At 35.5% G+C, this 25,609-nt stretch overlaps 1 protein-coding gene and 1 long non-coding RNA gene across 3 annotated transcripts in view; both read right to left on the bottom strand.

Annotated features, from left to right (window-relative positions):
- Positions 1–25,609, bottom strand: part of LOC311081323 (junctional adhesion molecule-like) — a gene marked incomplete at its 3' end in the record, with an annotated part of 93,297 nt that overhangs the window by 19,956 nt on the left and 47,732 nt on the right.
- On the bottom strand, positions 12,809–14,081 carry LOC311088152. 2 transcript variants are annotated; one of them, XR_014607456.1, is made up of 6 exons: positions 14,047–14,081; positions 13,848–13,939; positions 13,654–13,734; positions 13,453–13,548; positions 13,246–13,354; positions 12,809–12,943 (listed from the first exon to the last, which is right to left on the bottom strand). It is a non-coding gene; the product is annotated as an uncharacterized lncRNA (long non-coding RNA). The 2 variants fall into 2 exon arrangements; XR_014607457.1 differs by lacking the exon at positions 13,654–13,734.

The following is a 25,609-nucleotide window of genomic DNA, read 5'->3' as shown; positions in this document are numbered from 1 at the left end:
TTGCTCTCTCGTAGCGTCTGTCGTTGCTATGCAACCGCGCCGCTCATTTGAAATCTGCACGCGCAAAAAACACGCTATGTGAACGGCCCCGTATGACAACGTGACATTAGCCTAATCCAAAATATTTCCATATGTGGCTCTTTCCTCCTTTCTTATCAACAAGTGGATTTACAGCCACCACATCAGCAGCACCGCCGGTCAGGAAACGCAGCTTTTTGACAAAGTTTTTCTTGTTCCCGAATACAAATATTTTTTAAAGTATTTGTTCGAAATAAGTATTCGTAAAAAACACATTATTTGTGCCTTTCCGAATACCGTATTCGGGTTCGGCTCCACCCCTAGTACATATACACTGTGAAAAAAATCCTAATTTAACAGAAAATAATTGTGATTTTTTGACGATCATTTTCTTTAATTTTAAATTGTACTCAAAACACTGTAAAATTACAAATAATATCTGTAAAATAAAAATTCAGCTGTTATTTTAGGTATTGTGACATTAATGACAAATTCCAGTAATCCACATTTTTTATACAGAAAATTGATTGTATTTTTCATACAGTATTTTTTCTGTTTTCTTAAATTACATAAAAATGTATGTAAAATTACAAATGTAATCTGTAATTAAACAGTAACAAAACAGTTAAATGATAAAATGGTCAAATGACTGTCAGCCCCCCAAAAAACTGTAAAACATCCTAAATTAAATAAACTGAAAAACATTGTTATTTTACAGGTATTTCCTGAATTATCATATCATATACCTTCATTGTAAAAAAAAACAAAAAAAAACGTAAAAAAAGGGTCAAATGACTGGCAGTAGGGCTGGGCGATATATCGCACGATATTGTTATGCGTATCTCATCAGTAAAGCCGGTTCCTTGATTAGTAGTAAATCACCATCACCTGCTTTCAGATGGAGCGGCATTTACTACAAAGAGCCGTTGTTAACTGACAAGCTGAGCCATATCGCATTAATATCGCGGATGTATTGCCAGCGATAATTAATGCGATATGGCTCAGCTTGTCAGTTAACTACGGCTCTTTGTACACAGCAAAAACTCCAGTGTTAAATTAACACTCCTGGGAGTGTATATGAACACTCAAGATTGTTGAAGGTAATGAGATAATTAAGTGATTAATTTAGTGATGATTGAACATTATTGAAGACACCTGATGTTAACAAGCAGAATCATTGAAGGAGAAAATCTCAAATTGTAAGCCACCGTTATGGCGATCAATGTTTGCTTTAGTTGGACTCTTGACCCTTATATTATTAACTTTAGATTTTGTTTGGCTGTTGTATCTGAGTTATAACTGCCAGTTAAACAAAGAAAAAAGTGATCTGATGGTGTTGGTTATATTATGACATTCATCATTTGAACTTGATCACTGACCTCATTAAGATCCTTCTTTCTGACTTCGATTCATGTTATTGGTTACAGCATAACTGTGAATCTGCATAAATGGCCAGAATTTTTGATATAATATAAAGGATTTCTTAAAAGTTGTTAAAAAAAAAAAAACCTTTCATTTAGGCACACACAGATGTCAAGATTCAGTCAATGCATCTCAACAATGATGACGAGCAGAATATTCAATTAGGAAAAGTAAATTACATAGACAATTCAGATCATAATTTATTCATACCGCAATGCATGATGGGAGCCATTAATGAGTTGTGATTGGTGGCAGCCACTGCAACATGCTTTATTATTGTCACCATTGTTGAGATTCACAGGCTGATTATTGATGTCTGTGTTTTAAATGAATTTATTTGAAAATCTTTTGATCAGAACAATGTTTATTAAATATTATGGATTATAAGTACTGATAATCATAGTCTGAAGAATCACAAAACTACTGCTAACAAGTTCTATAAGTTCTATCAAACTATCTCAATAAGTTTAATTTTTTTTCAGATCACAGCATGCTTATGTCAAAACATAACCAACACTATCAGATCACATTTTACTTTGTTCATTTAACTGTTAAAAATCAATAATAGCAGACAAACAACAGTAAAAATTAAAGTAAACATGTAAGGGTCAAGAGCCCAACTAAAGCAAACACCCATCTCCATAATGGTAACTTACAATTTGTGATTTTCTCCTTCAGTGATTCTGCTTGTTAACATCAGGTGTCTTCAATAATGCTCAATAATCACTTAATTAATCACTTAATTATCTCATTAACTTTAACACTCTTGAGTGTTAATTTAACACTCATATTTTAACACTTTACACTCTTGAGTGTGGACTCACATACACTCCCAGCCCAAGGAGTGTTAATTTAACACCGCTCCATATCGCATTAATTATCGCTGGCAATACATCCGCGATATTGATGTGATTTGGCTCAGCTTGTCAGTTAACTACGGCTCTTTGTAGTAAATGCCGCTCCATCTGAAAGCAGGTGATGGTGATTTACTACTAATCAAGGGAACCGGCTTTACTGATGAGATGCGCCTAACAATATCGTGCGATATATCGCCCAGCCCTAACTGGCAGCTGCGGCTGCCAAACAAAAAACATAAAATTAAAGTAAAATATTCTAATTTAAATAAAGTGTAAAAAATTGAAAATAAATTTGATGTCACCATGATTGAGATCAGTGTCTGCTTTAGTTGGGCTCATGACCCGTAAGTATTTAAGTTTAGTTTTTCTTTGGCTGCTTTAACTGTGTACTTGATACACATTTATTATAGCAATAAATGCAGGAGAAAATATCAGATGATTTTAGTCATCATATGATGATCAGAGGTGGGAAATTCAGGGCCCAATGAGTAGAAGTCCTGCCATATGTTTATTCCACCCATAAACTCAGTCAGCTGATTTCACAAATTAGTTCTCTCTCCTGTCTGAATTAGCAAATCCAGGTGATTGGAAAAAAATACTGAGGAGGACTTTCTGAACCTGGACTTTACACCTCTGCATAGCAATGCCACATGTCAGCCAAGAGTAAAGAAATAAACCAGAGCTGGACCTTATCGAAGCCAAAAAATAGTAATTTCAGCCACAGCCTCAGATGAAATCAACTGAAGAGAAAAGAAGACATTAAATCTGTGAAGATCTCAGCAGAGGAGGATTAAACAACTCCACAAACAGCATTACCAGCTTCACTTATTACTAACCAGAGTGACTTTATTTCTGTCAGACTTCTACAAAAGTTTTATTGAGAATTAACAGAGGTTTAACTCTGTTTCATCTGAAGTCACCATAACCGTGATTAGTGTTTCCATTAGTTGGGCTCTTAACTCTTAATAAATATTATGTCTTTTTTGGCCGCTGTGACAGTGTGTTTGTCAAACACATTTGCAGCAGCAAAGAAAGCTAAAGTGAAATGAGATCAGGTGATAATGGTTATCTGTTGATGGTTTTATAATCATCATGAAACAGACTGATTCACTGAGGTTTTTATACTCAAACAATTATGTTGTTCCTCTAATATATTCACATCACAAACCCTGTGTTACTGCAGCATGAGATCCAGCAATATAATAATTGGCAATGTAGAGAAAGAATTCTCTGATAACCGAGGCACTCCTAGATTAAAATGTCTTTATTACAAAAATGACATGTCCTAACTGGATAACTTTAAAATGCCCACGCGTAGCGGCATGGAGCCTTCTTTAGGGCATAGTGAAGCAGATAGAAAACTGATCTTATAATGGCAAAGACACACAAGTAAAAACAAACACACAGGTGCTGACAATCAGTGTTGAAGGTCTGCAGGTAATTGCTAGGACACGCCTCTCACACGGTTCTCAGCACTAAAGCTGTAAATTACAATAATAAACAGAAACACAGGCAAACAGATAGCATGCATATACATTCATGCTTACATTGCTAGGGCACGCCTCTCACATGATTCTCAGCACTAAAACTGTTGGTCACAATCAGAGTTGTATAGTCCAGGGGTCAGAAAGTAGAAGTCCTGCCATAGTTTATTCCACCCATGAACTCAGTCAGCTGATTTCACTAATTAGTTCTCTCTCCTGTCTGAATTAGCAAATCCAGGTGATTGGAACAAAATACTGAGGAGGACATTTACTTTCTGAACCTGGACTTTACACCTCTGGCCACATGTCAGCCAAGAGTAAAGAAAAAAAACAGAACTGGACCTTATCTGAGCCACAAAATCTGTGTATATTAAATATGGAGTCATTTCAGTAAGTTAACAAGCAGAATCACTGAAGGAAAGAAGAGAACAGAAAAAGAGACGAGCAGAAACACAAGAACTACAACTGACTTCAGACACAGTCTTAGATGAAATCAACTGAAGAGAAAAGAAGACATTAAATCTGTGAAGATCTCAGCAGAGGAGGATTAAACAACTCCACAAATAGGTAAAACTTTTGTTCTCATGTTTGTTAAAATATTTTAACTGATAGGTATAATACTGCTTGATCTCATGCTGCAGTAACACAGGGTTTATGATTTTAATATATTAATTGAACAAAACAATTTTATTATACAAATTACATCAGTGCTTCAGGCAATAGCATCATGATTACAAAGCCATCAACAGGTAACCAACATCACCTGTCCTGATTAAATTGAGCTTTCTTTGCTGCTGCAAATGTGTTTAACAAGCAGCCAAAAAAGATAATAAGAGTTAAGAGCCCAACTAATGGAAACGCTAATCACTGTTATGGTAACTCCAAATTAAACACATCTCAATAAGGAGTTCTAACAGAAATAAAGTCAGTCTGGTTAGTAAAGCTGGTAATGCTGTTTGTGGAGTTGTTTAATCCTCCTCTGCTGAGATCTTCACAGATTTAATGTCTTCTTTTCTCTTCAGTTGATTTCATCTAAGACTGTGGCTGAAGTCAGTTGTAGTTCTTGTGTTTCTGCTCGTCTCTTTTTCTGTTCTCTTCAGAGGTGTAAAGTCCAGGTTCAGAAAGTAAAAGTCCTGCTCAGAATTTTGTTCCAATCACCTGGATTTGCTAATTAGCAGTTTTTCAGCTAGGAGATAGAAATCAGCTGACTGAGGTCATGGGTGGAATAAACATATGGCAGGACTTCTACTTTCTGACCCCTGGACTATACAACTCTGGTCACAATGTAAGCAAAAAACACAAGCAACAGGTAGCATGCATATATTCATGCATACACATGCATACACATTCATGCATACATATGCATACACACATACATATACAATACATATGAAAAGTAAATAATCACAAGAAAGAACAACGTTACAAAATCACAGAAAAGGTCTATAATCTATCTCCTCATTTAATCCTGGATAGTCCAGTGCTTTAAAACTTCATATCATATCCAAAAGGTTTCACGTTGCAATAACCATTTTAAAATGTCACCTCCACGTATTGACTTTTTAATAATTTCAATGCCCTGAATGATGGGTCACTATGATGTATTTCTTTATAGTGTTTGGCCATACACAGCAAAAAGTCCAGTGTTAAATGAACTCTCCTGGGAGTTTATATGGCTCCAGAGTCAGTGTTAAAATATGAGTGTTAAATTAACGCTCAAGAGTGTTAAAGTTAATGAGCTCATTAAGTGATTCATTGAGTGATGATTGAGCATTATTGAAGACACCTGATGTTAACAAGCAGAATCACCAAAGGAGAAAATCTATTTTTTTAAGACACCGTTATGGAGATCAGTGTTTGCTTTAGTTGGGCTCTTGACCCATAAACTGTAAACATTAGATTATCTTTGGCTGTTGTATCTGAGTTATAACTGCCAGATGAACAAAGAGAAAGTTGTTCAGGTTTTGTTGGTTATGTTTTGACATAATCATAATTTCACCTGAATCACTGATCTCATTTAGAGTCTAATCTCTGACTTAAATGTATATTATTGATTACAGCATCACTGTGATTCTACTGCATAAGATCTTTTTTTCTAACTAGTCTAAAGGATTTCTTAAAAGTTGTTCTGATAAAACAAAATCTTTCTTTTAGGCACACACAGACATCAAGAATCAGTGTATGAATCTCAACTATGGTGACAAACAGAATATTCAATTAGGTAAAGGAAATTAGTAAGAGAATTCAGATCATAATTTATTCATACCGCAATGCATGATGGGAGCCATGAATGAGTTTTGATTGGTGGCACCCAGAATGCACTGCGACATGCTTTATTATTGTCACCATTGTTGAGATTCACAGGCTGATTATTGATGTCAGTGTGTCTAAATACAGTAATGTTCTAAGTATTTTCATCAGAACAATTTTTAAGAAATATTTTGGATTATATTGATAATGATAAAAATAATTTGCTGTAGAATCACAGGCTGCTGTAATCAACAAGGTAAATCTGACTCTCTAAATGAGAGTTGATATTCAGGTCAAATTATGATTATCAAATCATAACTAACACCACCTGATCACCTTTTCTCTTTGTTCATCTGGCTGTTATAACTCAGATACAACAGCCAAACAAAATTTAAAGTTAATGCTTTATGGGTCAAGAGCCCAACTAAAACAAACACTGATCACCATAACGGTGGCTTAAAAAAATAGATTTTCTCCTTTGGTGATTCTGCTTGTTAACATCAGGTGTCTTCAATATTGGTCAATTATCACTCAATGAATCACTTAATGAGCTCATTACCTTTAACACTCTTGAGTGTTAATTTAACACTCATATTTTAACACTGACTCTGGAGCCATATAAACTCCCAGGAGAGTTAATTTAACACTGGACTTTTTGCTGTGTAGGTCAGAGCGTGTTGTGGAGCGTGCTTTTATTATTGCCTTTTCTATTATCGTTGGTGAGTAGCCCCTATGAACCTTAATGTCATATCTTGAGCCTGCATTTCGAAATCAGAGTCTTTGTTGCAGATGCGTCTAAGACGCTGAAATTGTCCAAAAGGAATGTTATCTTTCAGGCTCCTTGGATGGAAGCTGTCAGCCCTCAATAAAGTGTTTCTATCTGTGCTTTTCCTATATATTGTTGTGTACAAGAGATTATTATCATCTATGGAGATAGTCAAATCCAAAAAATTAATAGATGTTTTTGAATGTTCAATTGACAGTTTTATATTTGGGTTAGTTGTATTGATGTACTCATAAAACTGCAAAAGTTCTTCTTCATTCCCAGACCAAAAAAAAAAGAGGATATCATCGATAAAGCGTCCCCAAAATACTATCTTATCACAGAATTTGTTACTAGATCGATTATATATGTATTGCTCTTCCCAGTGACCTAAAAATAAACTGGCATAATTAGGAGCAAAACATGCACCCATTGCTGTGCCCTTGAGCTGTCTAAAGAAATTGTCTTGGAAAAGGAACACATTATTGTGTAAAATCCATTCTGTGAGAGAAAGTAAAAAATGGCTGGGTGGTGACGTCTCCGACCTATGTAACAAATAATGTTGTAAGGCTAATAGGCCTTCCTGGTGGTTAATATTGGTATATAGGGAGGCTACATCTAAAGTCACCAAATAACAATTTTTGACATTTGTGATATTCATAAGTTTACATAGCACATCAGTAGTGTCTTCAATGAAAGAAGGGAGATCCCCCACTAAAGGTTTTATAAAAAAGTCCACAAATTGGGAGCAGGGCTCAGTCAAAGATCCATTACCTGAGATAATGGGTCTACCCTCAGGTTGTTCTAAATTCTTATGGATCTTAGGCAACATGTAGAAACATGGCATTTGGGGATTCTCCTTCATTAGAAAAACAAATTCATTGTCTGAGATCCATTTTTGGTCTCTACCAAAAGATAAAATGTCCCTCAGTTCGTTTTTCATTTTTACAATTGGATTTCTCTGCAATTGTTCATAATAACTATTATTTCCTAGTTGTCTTTGAGCTTCAATAATATATGAACATTTATCCATTACTACAACTGCACCCCCTTTGTAAGCAGGCTTTATTATTATCTGCTCATTCTTTGTTAGAGAATTCAGTGCATCTCTTTCGCGTTTTGAGAGATTGTGTTTTATTCTGTTCTGTCTTTTGTCAAACATATTATCTATGTCATGAGAAACCTTTTTGGTAAAAGCAAACAAGGTGGGATTAGAACTCATAGGCATAAAGTTTGACTTAGGCTTAAACTGTCTCCTGGCATCATGAGTGGTATCAAAATTCAATTCAAGTGTGCTATTCAAGAGTTTATTCGACTGATGGTACCATACTTTCAAATAAAGATTTCTATAGAACCTAAAATGGTCCACCTTAGTTTTAAATGCATTAGTTTCACTTGTAGGGGAAAAAGTCAATCCTTTTGATAGCACATTCACAGAGTCTTGAGTTAATATATTTTTTGAGATGTTAATTACACACTGTAAAACCCAACAAGTTAAGCTAACTCATTTCATTTGAGGAAACCGATTGCCTTAATTCAATTAAGTTTATAAAAAACAATAGTTATGAGTACTCTGAACTTATTTTAATCGAGACCACTAAAACAATAATACAAAGTCAAATTCAATAAGTTAAGCTAACTTATTACATTTGAGGACACCGATTGCCTTAATTCACTGTAAAACCCAACAAGTTAAGTTAACTCATTTCATTTGAGGAAACCGATTGCCTCAATTCAATTAAGTTTATAAAAAACAATAGTTATGAGTACTCTGAACTTATTTCAGTTGAGTTTACTAAAAGTAGATATACATTGCAGTCAATAAATTAAGTGATTAATTAAGTGATTATTGAGCATTAGTGATTAACACCTGCTGTTAACGAGCAGAATCAATGAAGGAAAGAGAAACACAAGAACTACAACTGACTTCAGCCACAGCCTTAGATGAAATCAACTCAAGATAAAAGATGTTTAAATCTCTAAAGATCTCAGCAGAGGAGGATTAAACCACTACACAAACAGCATTACCAGCTTCACTTATTATTATTATTTGACTTTTGTCATGCGTCTACAGAAGTTGTTATTGAGAATGAACAGAGGGTTTGATGATAATGATTTATTGAGTTTCATTTAAAGACACCATGATAGTGATCCGTGTTTGCTTTAGTTGGGCTCTTGACCCTTGACTTTATAACACCAGTTTTTCCTCTGGCTGCTGTAACTGAGTGTTTATAAAACACATTTGTTATGACACATACGCCAAAAGAAAATATGAGCATGTGGTTGTGTTAAGATAAAAAAAAACATCATTTAGTGACTTGATTCTCTGATCTTTAACCAAAGCCTAATCTCTGATTAGACAGGAGATGTATTACTTATATTATTCATTATAATAAAACTGATTCTGCTGTAAGGCCCATTGTTGTGACAATCAGATTTTAAAAACCTCTATGGTATCATGCTGACTTACACAGTAATCAAGAATCAGCATATGAATCTCAACAATGGTGACCATTAAAAAATGATTTATGCCACAATGCATGCTGGGAGCCATGGATAAGTTTTGTATTATGCTAGTACCCAGCATGCATCATTTTTTAATGGTCACCATTGTTGAGATTCATATGCTGATTCTTGATGTCTGTGTGAGTCTTAGTAATGCAATACCTTTTCTGAGAAACTTTTTGTGCACAACTATTTGTAAAATCCTTCATATTATCTGATGGTCACAACATGGCTAGCTCTTATGCTGTAGAATCACAGTTTTGAGTAAATCTAATACGTTGCCCTTTTACTCAGAAATCAGTGAATCGAGTCACTAAATGATGATTGTCATCATCAATCCTTCACCATCAACACCCGATAAGACTTCTCCTTGCCTTCTGTGCCATAACAAATATGTTTTATAAACACTCAATTATAGCAGCCAAAGAAAATCTTAAGTGCAAAAGTCAAGGGTCAAGAGCTCAACTAAAGCAAATGCTGATCTCCATCATGGTGACCTTAAATGAAACTCAAATCATCAACTTCTAAACCGTTGTTAATTTTAATAAGAACTTCTGTAGACGAATGGCAGTAATAAAGTCAAAGTGGTTAGTAATAAGTGAAGCTGGTAATGCTGTTCGTGGAGTTGTTTAATCCTCCTCAGCTGAGATCTTGAGATATTTAATGTCTTCTTTTATCTCCAGTTGATTTTGCTGTGGCTGGAAGTCAGTTGTAGTTCTTGTGTTTCTCTTTCCTTCAGTGATTCTGCTTGTTAACAGCAGGTGCTCATCACTAATGCTCAATCATCACTTAATTAATCACTTAATTATACAATTATCATTCTGGGATCTAGAAATGTTCTATAACTCATTCAGTTTGAGTTATGTTTCAGTCATTCAAGTTTCAGTAATATTTGAGTGCTGTGAACTCAGTTGTATTTAGTTAATATTACTGTTAGGTTTTACAGTGTTACCGTGCATTCTTCTTTTGGTTCCGAAGATTCCAACGCGGTTTTTGAACAGCTTGACCAACCTCTCCCTCTTCTGTTTTTTTTTCTTCTTCCTCCTCCCTTCCAAGTCGATTGTCGACCTCGAGCTGTTGAGTGTGGTTGGTCCTCCAGAAAATCCTCGGACATGTGTGTAGCATCAGATTCCTCTCCACTTGTACTTAGGTTGAAGGACACAAATCGTTGACGGCGTTGTGGTCTTGTAGTTTCTTTCCATTGGTAAACGTTGCCATCTTTGTAGTCTCTCTCATCCCTCTTGAATTTTTTCAGCTTATACTATTTTAACTCCATAGTAAATTTTTCCAAGCTTTCTTTCAATTTATCTTCAAATGGGGTTGTTTGTATATCATCTTTAACTTTTGATATTTCTTCTCTCAGTTCACGTATTTTCTCCCGCACTTGTTCTCTTTCTTTTTTTGTTTTCTCGATAATTAACAAGATGAGATCAAGAGAGCATTTATTTAGGATGGCCTCCCACTTCTCTCGGAAAGCAACATCCTCTAGGGGAAATTTCTTGATGTGCAGCCCCCTTGGAATGCGTTTTTCTCTCCAATAGTCCGACAAAGTGATGGTATTCCAATGTAATCGAATGTCTTTCTCAGATAGTCTCTTCAAATCAGAATATAAATAATCCTGGTCTTCCACTAGGGCTGGGCGATTTAAATCGCGATATTGTTATGCGCATCTCGTCAGTAAAGCCGGTTCCTTGATTAGTAGTAAATCACCATCACCTGCTTTCAGATGGAGCGGCATTTAGGGCTGAGGAGATAATTAAGTGATTAATTTAGTGATGATTGAGCATTATTGAAGACACCTGATGTTAACAAGCAGAATCACTGAAGAAGAAAATCACAAATTGTAAGTTACCATTAAGGTGATGGGTGTTTGCTTTAGTTGGGCTCTAGACCATTATACGTTTACTTTAATATTTACTGTTGTTTGTCTGCTGTTATTGATTTATAACAGTTAAATGAACAAAGTAAAATGTTATCTTATAGTGTTGGTTATGTTTTGACATAATCATGCTGTGATCTGAACAATGAAACATATTAAGCTAGATTGGTTTAACTTGTTAGCAGCAGTTTTATGATTCTTCAGCCTATGATTATCAGTACTTTACTTATAATTCAAAATATTTAATAAACATTGTTCTGATCAAAAAGATGTTCAAACATAATCATTTAAAACACAGACATCAATAATCAGCCTGTGAATCTCAACAATGGTGACAATAATAAAGCATGTTGCAGTGGCTGCCACCAATCACAACTCATTAATGGCTCCCATCATGCATTGCGGTATGAATAAATTATGATCTGAATTGTCTATGTAATTTACTTTTCCTAATTGAATATTCTGCTCCTCACCATTGTTGAGATGCATAGACTGAATCTTGACATCTGTGTGTGCCTAAAAGAATGATTTTTTTTTTTAACAACTTTTAAGAAATCTTTAATATTATATCAAAAATTCTGGCCATTTATTCAGATTCACAGTTATGCTGTAACCAACAACATAAATCGAAGTCAGAAAGAAGGATTTTAATGAGTTCAGTGATCAAGTTCAAATGATGATTGTCATAATATAACCAACACCATCAGATCACTTTTTATTCTTTGTTCAACTGGCAGTTTTAACTCAGATACAACCGCCAAAAAAAATCTAAAGTACACATAAAAGGGTCAGAGCCCAACTAAAGCAACTACCCATCACAATAATGGTAACTTACAATTTGCGATTTTCTCCTTCAGCGATTCTACTTGTTAACATCAGGTGTCTTCAATAATGCTCAATCATCACTAAATTAATCACTTAGTTATCTCATTAACTTAAACACTCTTGAGTGTGGACTCATACACTCCCAGGAGTGTTAATTTAACACTGGAGGTTTTGCTGTGTACAAAGAGCCGTAGTTAACTGCACTGTAAAACCCAACAAGTTAACTCAACTCAAACCGATTAAGGAAACTAATTGCGGCAAACCATTTAAGTTTTAAAATAAATACATATGAGTATTGTGAACTTATATATATTGAGTCATATTCACTCATAATTTAGTGTTCGTTTAGTCATTCATTTTGAGTATATGTAACTTGAATATTTTAAGTTCATTCCATTAAACTTTTAAAGTAATTTAAACCATTTAAACTAACTGGTTTGAGTTCATTTAATAAATCTAATCAAGTCATAACAACTATATAGCTACTCAAATGGTTTTAGGAAACCGATTGCGGTAAATGATTTAAGTTGATTAAACTCAAATTAATAAAGTTTTATAAGACAAAGGAAAAACATTGGTATAAAGCAGGGTTCCTCAAACTCGGTCCTGGAGGGCCACTGTCCTGCACAGTTTAGCTCCAACCCTGATCAAACACACCTAGCTGTGAGTTTCTAGAGATCCTGAAGACATTGATTAGCTTGCTCAGGTGTGTTTGATCAGTGTTGGAGCTAAACTCTGCAGGACAGTGGCCCTCCAGGACCGAGTTTGAGGAACCCTGGTATAAAGAAATGGTCAAAGAAAAGGATGCAGTTATTAATAGTATTTATTGAAAAATAATTTATTTTACAAAAGGTTCTCAGTGATGAATGTTGTGAAAGATGGTCAGTCAGTCTCCTCACTGTCCAAAATACAAAACTGCACATGACTTCTGTCTGGCGAACTGTGAATAAACAAACAAACAAAAAAAACATTAATCTTCCACTGACAAAACTGGTTTACTCACAGCATAAATGCTAGAATAGAGGTTATGCGTGACGTCACCGTCGGCTAAGTGGCAAAAAGACTGAGCGGCAGCATTTGTTTTCACTATAAAAACACACATACACATCTAAAATGGAAAAGAGCTTTGAGATTGACAGTACAACTAGATTTGACAAGATCCAAAATGACTTACATTGCATTTCAAGGTGCACATTTTACATTCTTATCAGTTCTCAGTTCTTGCTTTCCCTGGGAAATTACCTTTTTCTTTAGTTTTTGCCATGTGAATGACAGTCACTGGAGGATAGTCAGTCAGTCTTCTTACTGAAATAGATCCAAAAATGCGCAGGACACGTTTGTCTATTTTGAACTGTAAAAAAAAAAAAAAAAAAAAATTAATACATTTTCCACTGACAAAAATGTAATTTACTCACAGCATAATAAATAGAATAGGTCAGTTTGTAGTACCTTTTTCTTTCATTTTTGCTACGTGAATGACAGTCGATGTGGAGGATAGTCAGTCAGTCTCCTCACTAGACCCTAAATTGCACGAAACACGTTTGTCTATGCAAATACATGAGAAAACACAAAAATATGAATTACTCTTACACTGACAAAACTGTAGTTTACTCATCATTATAAATGAGGAAATATGTCAGCTTGTATTACCTTTTTTTTTTCGTATGAATGACGGTCAGTGGTTGATAGTCTCCTCACCGATATCCAAAATTGCCCAAGGGACACATTTGTCTATGACAAAATGTGAGAAAAAACACAAAATATTAATTAGTTTTCCACTGTCAAAAAATTGGTTTACGTTACTCACAGCATAATAAATAAAGGAATAAGTCAGCTTGTATTACCTATTTCTGCAGTTGTTGCCATGTGAATGACGGGCGGTGGATGGTAGTCTCAATCACTGATAATGATCCAAAATGGCTCGGGACACTTTTGTCTAAGCAAAAATGTGAGAAAACACACAGAAATTAATTAATCTTCCACTGAAAAAACTTAAGTTTACTCACAGCATTATAAATGAAGAAATAGGTCAGCTTGTATTACCTTTTTTATTTAGTTTTTGCCGGGTAAATGTCGGTTTTGGTGGACGATAACGTTATAGCTGCTAGTCTCCTCACAATATCCAAAATTGCGCAGGACACGTTTGTTTACGCTAAAATGAGAAAACACAAAAAATATTAATTTTCCACTTCTGTGGTTTACTCACAACATAATAAATAAAAGAGTATGTCAGCTTGTATTAACGTTACCTATTTCTTTAGTTTTTGCCGTGTGAATGACGGTTAACGTTAGCACTAGTGGAGTCAGTCAGTTTCGTCCTCACTGATAAATATCCAAATTTGCGCGGGACACGCTCTGTAAAAATGTGACAAAACGCACACACATATAAATTACTGTTCCAGTGACAAAACTGTCGTGTACTCACAGTACAACTAACTTACTGCCGCTGATTAAAAAAAATCTCTAAGTTAGTGCTAAATGCAATGTCGCGTTGGCTTGGCGTTTCTGTGACGTGACACAAATGGCATAACTTAGTCTTATTACAGTAGTTAGTAGTCTACATTACTTTAGCTAGTCGGTCTTCTTAAGATGAAGAGTAACGACAATACAACGTTAAACGTACAAGTGCTCTAAAGAGGACGAAGCATTTTGCCGTGCTTACCTGTTAAATCTCTCAATGGCCGCCATTCTGTTCCGACTCCGAGTTACTTCGTGTGTGAGCTGAGCTGTGGGGGATGGGCAGATTGAAATAAATACGCGGGTTTTTCCGGTGCGTGAGGGAGAACGCCGTAGAGAGACCTAAATGTAGGCTTCAAATGAAGCAGAAAATGTTAAATGTATTTATTTAAGTGTTTATTTCATCTCCTTATACAAAAGTAATTTCTTGAAAAATAAAATTTAAAAGCTAAAATAACAAATAGGTTATTCATAACTTATTCGGTTTAAGTTCTGCTTAATACATTGCAGTTTTTGAGTTAATATCACATATTTTATTAAGTTAAACTAACTTTTTAAAAAAAATAAGTTAAATGTACTCATTTAGTTTAGTAACTTTCAGTCTTAGGTTTTACAGTGTGACAAGCTGAGCCATATCGCATTAAATATCGCTGGCGATACGTCCGCGATATTGATGCGATTTGGCTCAGCTTGTCAGTTAACTACGGCTCTTTGTAGTAAATGCCGCTTCATCTGAAAGCAGGTGATGGCGATTTACTACTAATCAAGGAACCGGCTTTACTGATGAGATGCGCATAACAATATCGCGATTTAAATCGCCCAGCCCTATCTTCCACCTCATGTGGAGGAGCTTCAGCCAGAAGGGAGTCAGGTACCACAATGTGTTTCAGTATGAAAAGGAGTTTGCTTTTGTATCAGTCATGTTTTGTGACCCAGTCAAAGAAAGACAGAACAGAATAAAACACAATCTCTCAAAACGCGAAAGAGATGCACTGAATTCTCTAACAAAGAATGAGCAGATAATAATAAAGCCTGCTGACAAAGGGGGTGCAGTTGTAGTAATGGATAAATGTTCATATATTATTGAAGCTCAAAGACAACTAGGAAATACTATTTATTATGAACAATTGCAGAGAAATCCAATTGTAAAAATGAAAAACGAACTGAGGGACATTTTATCTTTTGGTAGAGACCAAAAATGGATCTCAGACAATGAATTTGTTTTTCTAATGAATGAGAATCCCCAAATGCCATGTTTCTACATGTTGCCTAAGATCCATAAGAATTTAGAACAACCTGAGGGTAGACCCATTATCTCAGGTAATGGATCTTTGACTGAGCCCTGCTCCCAATTTGTGGACTTTTTTATAAAACCTTTAGTGCGGGATCTCCCTTCTTTCATTGAAGACACTACTGATGTGCTATGCAAACTTATGAATATCACAAATGTCAAAAATTGTTATTTGGTGACTTTAGATGTAGCCTCCCTATATACCAATATTAACCACCAGGAAGGCCTATTAGCCTTACAACATTATTTGTTACATAGGTCGGAGACGTCACCACCCAACCATTTTTTACTTTCTCTCACAGAATGGATTTTACACAATAATGTGTTCCTTTTCCAAGACAATTTCTTTAGACAGCTCAAGGGCACAGCGATGGGTGCATGTTTTGCTCCTAATTATGCCAGTTTATTTTTAGGTCACTGGGAAGAGCAATACATATATAATCGATCTAGTAACAAATTCTGTGATAAGATAGTATTTTGGGGACGCTTTATCGATGATATCCTCTTTGTTTGGTCTGGGGATGAGGAAGAACTTTTGCAGTTTCATGAGTACATCAATACAACTAACCCAAATATAAAACTGTCAATTGAACATTCAAAAACATCTATACATTTTTTGGATTTGACTATCTCCATAGATGATAATAATCTCTTGTACACAACAATATATAGGAAAAGCACAGATAGAAACACTTTATTGAGGGCTGACAGCTTCCATCCAACCCACATAGCAACATTGTGTCGGCCCAGATCCGGCCCACATCTGGCACACGTGGAAAGATGATCTGGCCCACATGCAGCGTGGAATTACGGCACTTGGGTGGGCCACTCCTGTTTGCCAGATCTGGGCCACAAGCAGGCCATAGCAATGCCACATGTCAGCCAAGAGCAAAGAAATAAACCAGAACTGGACCTTATCTGAGCCACAAAACCTGTGTATATTAAATATGAAGTCATCTCAGCCTGTTAACAAAAAGAATCACTGAAAGAAAGAAGAGAACAGAAAAAAGAGACGAGCAGAAACACAAGAACTACAACTGACTTCAGACACAGCCTTAGATGAAATCAACTGAAGATAAAAAACATTAAATCTGTGAAGATCTCAGCAGAGGAGGATTAAACAACTACACAAACAGCATTACCAGCTTCACTTATTACTAACCAGACTGACTTTATTTCTGGCAGACGTCTACAAAAGTTTTTATTGAGAATTAACAGAGGTTTAACTCTAATGTGTTTCATTTGAAGTCACCATAACAGTGATTAGTGTTTCCATTAGTTGGGATCTTAACTCGTATTATGTCTTTTGTTTTTTTTGGCTGCTGTGACAGTGTGTTTGTCAAACACATTTGCAGCAGCAAAGAAAGCTAAAGTGAAACGAGATCAGGTGATGATGGTTTTATAATCATCATGAAATAGACTGTTTCACTGAGGTAATTTGAATCTAACAATTGTGTTGTACCATTAATATATTCTCATCACAATCCCTGTGTTACTGCAGCGTGAGGTCCAGCAATATTATAACAATCAGTTAGAAGATTTTAACAAACATGAGCACGAAAAATTACTGCTCGATGACAAACACAGACATCAATAATCAACGTATGAATCTCAACAATGGTGACAATCTAAAGTACCTTGCTGCAATGCATGCTGGGTACCATCATTGTACAAAACTCCCAGCATGCATTGCAACATGAATAAATTATGCAGCTGAATTGTCCTATTATTTTAATTCTAAATATGTGCTTTTATTTTTTGCTGTTGTTTTTTTTGTGACATTTAGTAGCTTTTCAGTGATGTTCTGAATTAATCTGTTTATCTAAAAATATATATATATTGTCACCCTTGTTGAGATTCATGTGCTGATTTTTGATATCTCTGTGTGTCACCGTGGATTCATTTTTCATGTTCATTAAAATCTTCTAACTGATTGTTATAATATTACTGGACCTCATGCTGCAGTAACACAGGGATTGTGATGAGAATATATTAGTGGAACAACACAGTTGTTAGATTCAAATTACCTCAGTGAATCAGTCTATTTCATGATGATTATAAAACCATCAACAGGAAACCATCATCACCTGATCTCATTTCACTTTAGCTTTCTTTGCTGCTGCAAATGTGTTTGACAAACACACTGTCACAGCGGCCAAAAAAGACAAAAGATTTAATAAGAGTTAAGAGCCCAACTAATGGAAACACTAATCACTGTTATGGTGACTTCAAATGAACCAGAGTTAAACCTCTGTTAATTCTCAATAAAAACTTCTGTAGACGTCTGACAGAAATAAAGTCAGTCTGGTTAGTAATAAGTGAAGCTGGTAATGCTGTTTGTGGAGTTGTTTAATCCTCCTCTGCTGAGATCTTCACAGATTTAATGTCTTCTTTTCTCTTCAGTTGATTTCATCTAAGACTGTTGCTGAAGTCAGTTGTAGTTCTTGTGTTTCTGCTCGTCTCTTTTTTCTGTTCTCTTCTTTCTTTCAGTGATTATTTTTGTTAACAGGCTGAGATGACTTCATATTTAATATACACAGATTTTGTGGCTCAGATAAGGTCCAGTTCTGGTTTATTTCTTTGCTCTTGGCTGAGATGTGGCATTGCTATGGCCTGCTTGTGGCCCAGATCTGGCAAACAGGAGTGGCCCACCCAAGTGCCGTAATTCCACGCTGCATGTGGGCCAGATCATCTTTCCACGTGTGCCAGATGTGGGCCGGATCTGGGCCGACACAATGTTGCTATGTGGGAAGGAGCCTGAAAGATAACATTCCTTTTGGACAATTTCAGCGTCTTAGACGCATCTGCAACAAAGACTCTGATTTCGAAATGCAGGCTCAAGATATGACATTAAGGTTCATAGGGGCTACTCACCAATGATAATAGAAAAAGCAATAATAAAAGCACGCTCCACAACACGCTCTGACCTACTAAAAAAGAAAAAGAGGAGGAAAGACATATAGACATGCCCCTTCTAGTGTCTCTCTCGCGGGGGTGTTTGTGCACCAATTCACTGCTTGCCCAGTATGGCGTTAGTGCTCCCAATTGACAGTTCGCAAAGACCCGCCCCCTTCAGTTACTGTTGCTATGTCTGACAAGCCATGGCGCTCTCACGTCACATCATGTTCTCACGCATTGAAAAATACATAGAGGAGCAGAGAGGACACTGATAACGCACTGACAGACAGGACAGACCAGGTTACTTTTGATATGAAACAGTCAAATTTTCAAATTTGGTCATTTTTTAAAGAAATTTAAACAATAAATTTAATGTAATGCTCTTTAATGTGTCTGACAGATCGCTGTAGAGCCTCAGTTAAAGCTGCTCGTGAACCTATCATCTCTTCCTTCTAGTTAATTTATAGCATCCCCAGTCAACACTATGATCTCACAGTGATGTCACCATGTGGTCACAACGTCAGCAATCTGAGTTCACAGTGTTCTAAAAGTGTAACCTCACAGCGCTCTCACTGTGTGCTCAAACTATGACCACAATATGAGCTCATCCCAGCTAGAAATGTTATTGTTCTATGAATGTTTTGAGAGCATTATGTTATGTTCTTGTAATATTTTCTGTAGCTAATTTTATTTTTGTAACCAGAATGTTCTCCTAAAAGGTAGGATAACACTCTCTATAAACATTTCAAACATGTTTAGTGATGTCATTGAGAACATTATCCACCCTAACATTCTTAGACAGTTATAGCGGGAAGTTTCGATGTTTAGAAATTATGTTTAAGAGGTTTACATGTTGAAGTTTGTTTGAAGAGTTTGGTTTGGTCACCATTGTAGAGGTCAGTGTTTGCTGTAGTTGGGCTCTTTGGTCTTGACTAGGGCTGGGCGATTTATATCGTGATATTGTTATGCGCTTCTCGTCAGTAAAGCCGGTTCCTTGATTAGTAGTAAATCGCCATCACCTGCTTTCAGATGAAGCGACATTTACTACAAAGAACCGTAGTTAACTGACAAGCTGAGCCATATCGCATTAATATCGCGGAAATTTTTAGTTACCGTTATGACGATCAATGGTTGCTTTAGTTGGACTCTTGACCCATATATTATTAACTTTAGATTTTGTTTGTCTGTTGTTTCTGAATTATAATCACCAGTTGAACAAAGAAAAAAGTGATCTGATGGTGTTGGTTATGTAATGACAATCATCATTTGAACTTGATCACTGAACTCATTAAAATCCTTCTTTCTGACTTCGATTTATGTTGTTGGTTAGTGAATCTGCATAAATGCCCAGAATTTTTGGTATAATATAAAGTATTTCTTAAAAGTTGTTTAAAAAAAAAAATCATTCTTTTAGGCACACACAGATGTCAAGATTCAGTCTATGCATCTCAACAATGGTGAGGAGCAGAATATTCAATTAGGAAAAGTAAATTACATAGACAATTCAGATCATAATTTATTCATACCGCAATGCATGATGGGAGCCATTAATGAGTTGTGATTGGTGGCAGCCACTGCAACATGCTTTATTATTGTCACCATTGTTGAGATTCACAGGCTGATTATTGATGTCTGTGTTTTAAATGAATTTATCTGAATGTCTTTTGATCAGAACAATGTTTATTAAATATTTTGAATTATAAGTAAAGTACTGATAATCATAGGCTGAAGAATCACTAAACTGCTGTTAACAAGTTAAACCAAACTATCTCAATAAGTTTCCTTTTTCAGATCACAGCATGATTATGACAAAACATAACCAACACTATAAGATTACATTTTACTTTGTTCATTTAACCGTTATAAATCAATAACAGCAGACAAACAACAGTAAAAATTAAAGTAAACATATAATGGTCTAGAGCCCAACTAAAGCAAACACCCATCACCTTAATGGTAACTTACAATTTGTGATTTTCTTCTTCAGTGATTCTGCTTGTTAACATCAGGTGTCTTCAATAATGCTCAACCGTCACTAAATTAATCACTTAATTATCTCCTCAGCCCTAAATGCCACTTCATCTGAAAGCAGGTGATGGTGATTTACTACTAATCAAGGAACCGGCTTTACTGACGAGATGCGCATAACAATATCGCGATTTAAATCGCCCAGCCCTAGTCTTGACACTTTAAATGTTAGTCTTTCTCTGGCTGCTGTAGATGCTTATTATAGCAAGAGAAAATGTGGTCAAGTATGCTGGCTACTTACATCATTAAAATCAAGATCAGTGAACAATAAGATTTAAAACTCTGCATTAAGACAAACACAAACCTCAAGAATCAGCCTGTGAATCTCAATAACGGTGACGTGTTTCATGCCACAATGCATTCTGGGTGCATCATACAAAACTTATCAGTGGCTCCCAGAATGCACTGCGGTATGAAGCATGTCACCGTTATCGAGATTTACATGCTGATTCTTGAGGTTTGAGTGTGTCTAAATTACACAGTAATGTCTTTTTTTTTTTCTTACAGATTTTTGTATTATAATAGTTGGATGTCAAGCTGTAGAAACATTACTATAAACAATTATATATAATTAATAACAAACATGATTGTCTATAAGAAATTACACGATGATGATCATATCAGCACTACATGATGATTATATCATTATCGTCATCATCAAGTAGCTGACATCATCTGATAATTTTTTTTCTTACTGTTGTTGTCATAACAAACAGTTACAGCGGGCCGGGGAAAAACTAACATTAAAACTTTAAGAGTCAAATTGCCTAACTTATCCAAATACTGATCACAATAATGGTGACATTAAACCAAACTATTAATTTCAATAAATCATCCACATCTAAACCTCTGTTAATCTCAATAAGAACTTTTCCACACATATGACAGAAATAAAGTCTGGTTAGTAATAAGTCAAGCTGGTAATGCTGTTTGTGGAGTTGTTTAATGAAGTTGGAGCCTGAGATCCGATGTTTACACGTCAATCCAATTTTCATTTTCAACCAAAATTTGACGTCTGAGTGATGTTGGAGTCCATGTCCAATTACATTTCTAGCTGGGGTGACTCACATTGTGTCCATAATATGAGCACACAGTGAGTGCACAGTGCGGTTACACTTTTAGCTCACTGTGAACTCACATTGTGGTCATATGGAGAGATCACTGTGAGATCAACGTGTTGACTGGGTCAAGTAAACATGAATAAACATAAGAAGGAATGTTGCTTTAACTGCGAAAAAAGACGTCAGTACAGAGTGCGTAAAGATGTCACCCACATTTTAACTACTGTTAAAAGCATGATGATAAAAGAGGAGATGTAACACTATTATGCTGGGCTGTTGTTCTTACAGGTGAACTTTAAGCATGAGTTGGCAACAGATATTGCACACAAATAGCATCACAACAATAGTGACAACAAATCAACAACTTCAGAATGATATATATATATATATATATATATATATATTTCTATAGTGCATGCTGGGAACCTAAATGTCAGGACGTGCCAGTGAGTGCTGAAAGGAGTGATGACTCATACCGATCTTGAGTATTTATAGACTTTTTAGGTTCTCTTCCTTTTGAATTAGATGCAAAGCATTATTAAAACCTGCTGCCTCACCACAAGATTACAGGTCTGGTAGACCATAACATTCTAAACATGTAGCAAAACACAGAGAGATCATCTAGCAGTCAACACACCAAAAGCACATTGACTCGTGGGAATCAGCTTCTGCCACCTCCTGGCTCACCTATACAATAGTGAATTGCTGAGATTGTTTTTTCATTGGGAACATGAAAAAAGATTTACATGTGGATTATTATATTTAGTAAACAGTTATTCTAATGTTATTTCAATAGAATCAAATGAAGTTCGAGTTTATATTGTGTTGTTGTATATGTAGTTTTCTGTCAATTTTATGTTTAAATGTGACCAAAAAAAGCCATTTTAAAGCAGTTTACAAAATCATTGGGATGGGATCCTGCCACTAAAATTTTGTGTGCCTCCTCTTTTTTAAAACCCACCAGCCACCACTGTGTTCAAGTTAACAATTAAGCCTAAGCCATAGTAAAACCTTACCCTAAGAGAGAGCTATAGGACAGTGTGTCAAAAGATGCCCCTCATCAGTTTTAGGTGTGGATTTGTCCACTGTGAAATGAAACACACTGTGTGTTAAGTATAGAAGAAGGTAAATCTTCTTCTTTTTCATTATTATTATTATTATTATTATTATTTATTTATTCAGCATTTATTTTCAGTACTGTTCATATGACTAGTTGGTGCTAGAACTAGTCTAGTTGGTAGATTTTCCATAGTAATAAAGCTTAAGTAGACAGTTTTTTTTAATAGTTTTTAGACTTTTTGCCCTATATTTTTGCAATGTAAAAAAAAATTGCCAGGAATGTAAAGGATTATTTTACAATAAATTACTGTAGTCAGAAATGTACTGTTTTTTTAAAAAAAAAAAATATTTTTTTATTGAGCATACATATATTATACAGTTTTCAATCAACAATGTAAGAGAGGCTCAAGTATTTTTGTATAAGTGTACATATAAACCAAAACAGAACATAAAAAAAGCAAAACAAAAACAAACAGAGCGGAGGTAGAATACAATTTTGTAGCAAGAAGTAAAATAAGAGTTTATACAAATAAAATGGAAGAAAATAAGAGTTTATACAGATACTGATTGTAAGAAGTCTATGAAGGGTTGCCAAATATTATAAAAACCTGAGAGATTATCCTTCAACAAATATCTATTTTTTTTCCAAATGTAAAGTATTGGACAGATCCCGAAGCCACATTTTGTCAGTGGGTATCGCTGGCCCTTTCCATGACATCAGAAGTAACTTTATTGCAGTAATAAGAGAGTAGGAAATGAACCGCTGTTGGGCTGAAGTCAATTTTCTAAATAGCTGTGATGTGCCAAGGATAATCAACAATGGTTCCGGTGACAATGTAGTCTTAAAGATTCTTGACAGCACATTAAATACATCAGACCAATAAGTGGCAACTTTAGGGCAGGGAAAAAAAGCATGAAAAAGTGTTGCATTGAGGGACTGACATTTATCACAGCTTGATAAAGCGTTCGGGAAAATGCTGTTGATCTTTACTTTTGAAAAATGAAAGAAGCCTATGTATAATTTTGAACTGTATAAGACAATGTCTCGTATTATTGGAGCAGGAGTGTATGTATTCCAGAGATTCTTCCCAGATGTCATCAGGGATATGGATACCCATGTCCTTCTCCCAACTATCTTTATATTTATCGGACGAGGGGGAAGACATTGCTTGTAGTTTGTTATATATATTAGAGATAAGTTTAGCTTTATATGGGGGTATAGTGAAACATTCATCTAGCATAGATTGTGGTTGTGTCTCGAAACCTGGCATGAATTTTCGGATGTAGTCTCTGACCTGTAGGTATCTAAAGAAATTATTGCTATGTAATTTGAACTTTGTCTGTAGTTGTGCAAAGGAAGCAAATTTACCCTCAGTTTACAGGTCACGGAAACAACATAATCCTAATTTCCTCCAATCAGAAAACGTCAGATCTAAATTAGAAGGGGTAAAAAATGAATTTTTTGCAATTGGTAAAGAAAGGGGTAATGTTTTGTGGGTAAAGTGAGATTTGATTTGCTTCCATATACGAGATAAATTATGTATGATTGGGTTTTGAACGTCCTTTGATTTGTCAAGCAGCGTTGGTGAAAGTACTAGGGCTGTAGGTAAATATGGATCACAGTCTTCCATTTCAATAGCTAACCAAGTGGGAAGTGTGTTAGAAGTGATCCCAGCCAGCAGAGCCATGTGGGGCCCAAATGGGTTTGACCTGGGCTATCTAACTGGGGCCCAGCCAGTTTTGCACCCAGTTTCCATGTAGGCCCCACATGGGTTTGCCCAGATGAAATGAACACTGCTTAGTGTGCACACTAGAGGCTGTTTAATGTAACACTTAATCAGTGTTGGAGGTAATGAGATAATTAAGTGATTGAATAATGATTGTGCATTATTGATGAACACCTGCTGTTAACAAGCATAATCACTGAAGGAAAGAGAAACACAAGAACTACTTCCAGCCACAGCCTTGGATGAAATCAACTGAAGATAAAATACATCAAATCTCTCAAGATCTGATTAAACAACTCCACAAACAGCATTACCAGCTTCACTTATTAGAAACCAGACTGACTTTATTTATGTCAGACGTCTTCAGAAATTCTTATTGAGAATTAACAGAGGTTAAGATGTTGATTATTTATTTGAAAGTAATAGTTTGGTTTGATGTTACCATTATGGCGATCCGTCTGTGCTTTAGTCGGGCTCTTGACTTTTTAACATTAGTTTTTCTCTGGCAGCTGTGTCTGTTTGTTATGGTGAGAACAGCAAGAGAAAATGTAGTCAGATGCTTTAAGCTGATTGATGATAAGAATATAATCATCATCATGTAGTGGCTTAACTCACTGATATTATGTGTGAGGTTTATACAGGTAGTATGGTATTCACTTTGTTTTATTGTTGTGATTCTGCAGCAAGAGATCCAGCACAGTTGATATGAGTAAGGTTTTCCAAAACTGAATTTTGTTTTTAAGTTGTTCCAATAAAGGTGGAAAGTTAGACTGCATGAGAGAGGAAAGTTGTTTTGTAACCTCTATGCCCAAGTATGTGAATTTATCAGTGGTAACCTTAAAGGGGAATCTTGCCAACGTTGTTTGAGGGATGTCATGAACTGGCATTAGTAAACTCTTGGTCCAATTTATCCGATATCCTGAAAATTTCCCAAACATTTCAATTTTTTCAAGAATGGATGGTATAGAGAGGAGAGGTTTGGTCACATATAGCAGAATATCATCTGCATATAGCAAAATTTTATTTGTTGTAGTCTTAGTCTGATAGCCATATATTTGGGGGTCTAAACGGATACTACTTTGTGC

Source organism: Abramis brama, assembly GCF_963993115.1.
Source record: "Abramis brama genome assembly, chromosome: 1".
Classification (NCBI taxonomy): Eukaryota; Metazoa; Chordata; class Actinopteri; order Cypriniformes; family Leuciscidae; genus Abramis; species Abramis brama.
This window is presented reverse-complemented; position numbering and strand designations above follow the sequence as displayed.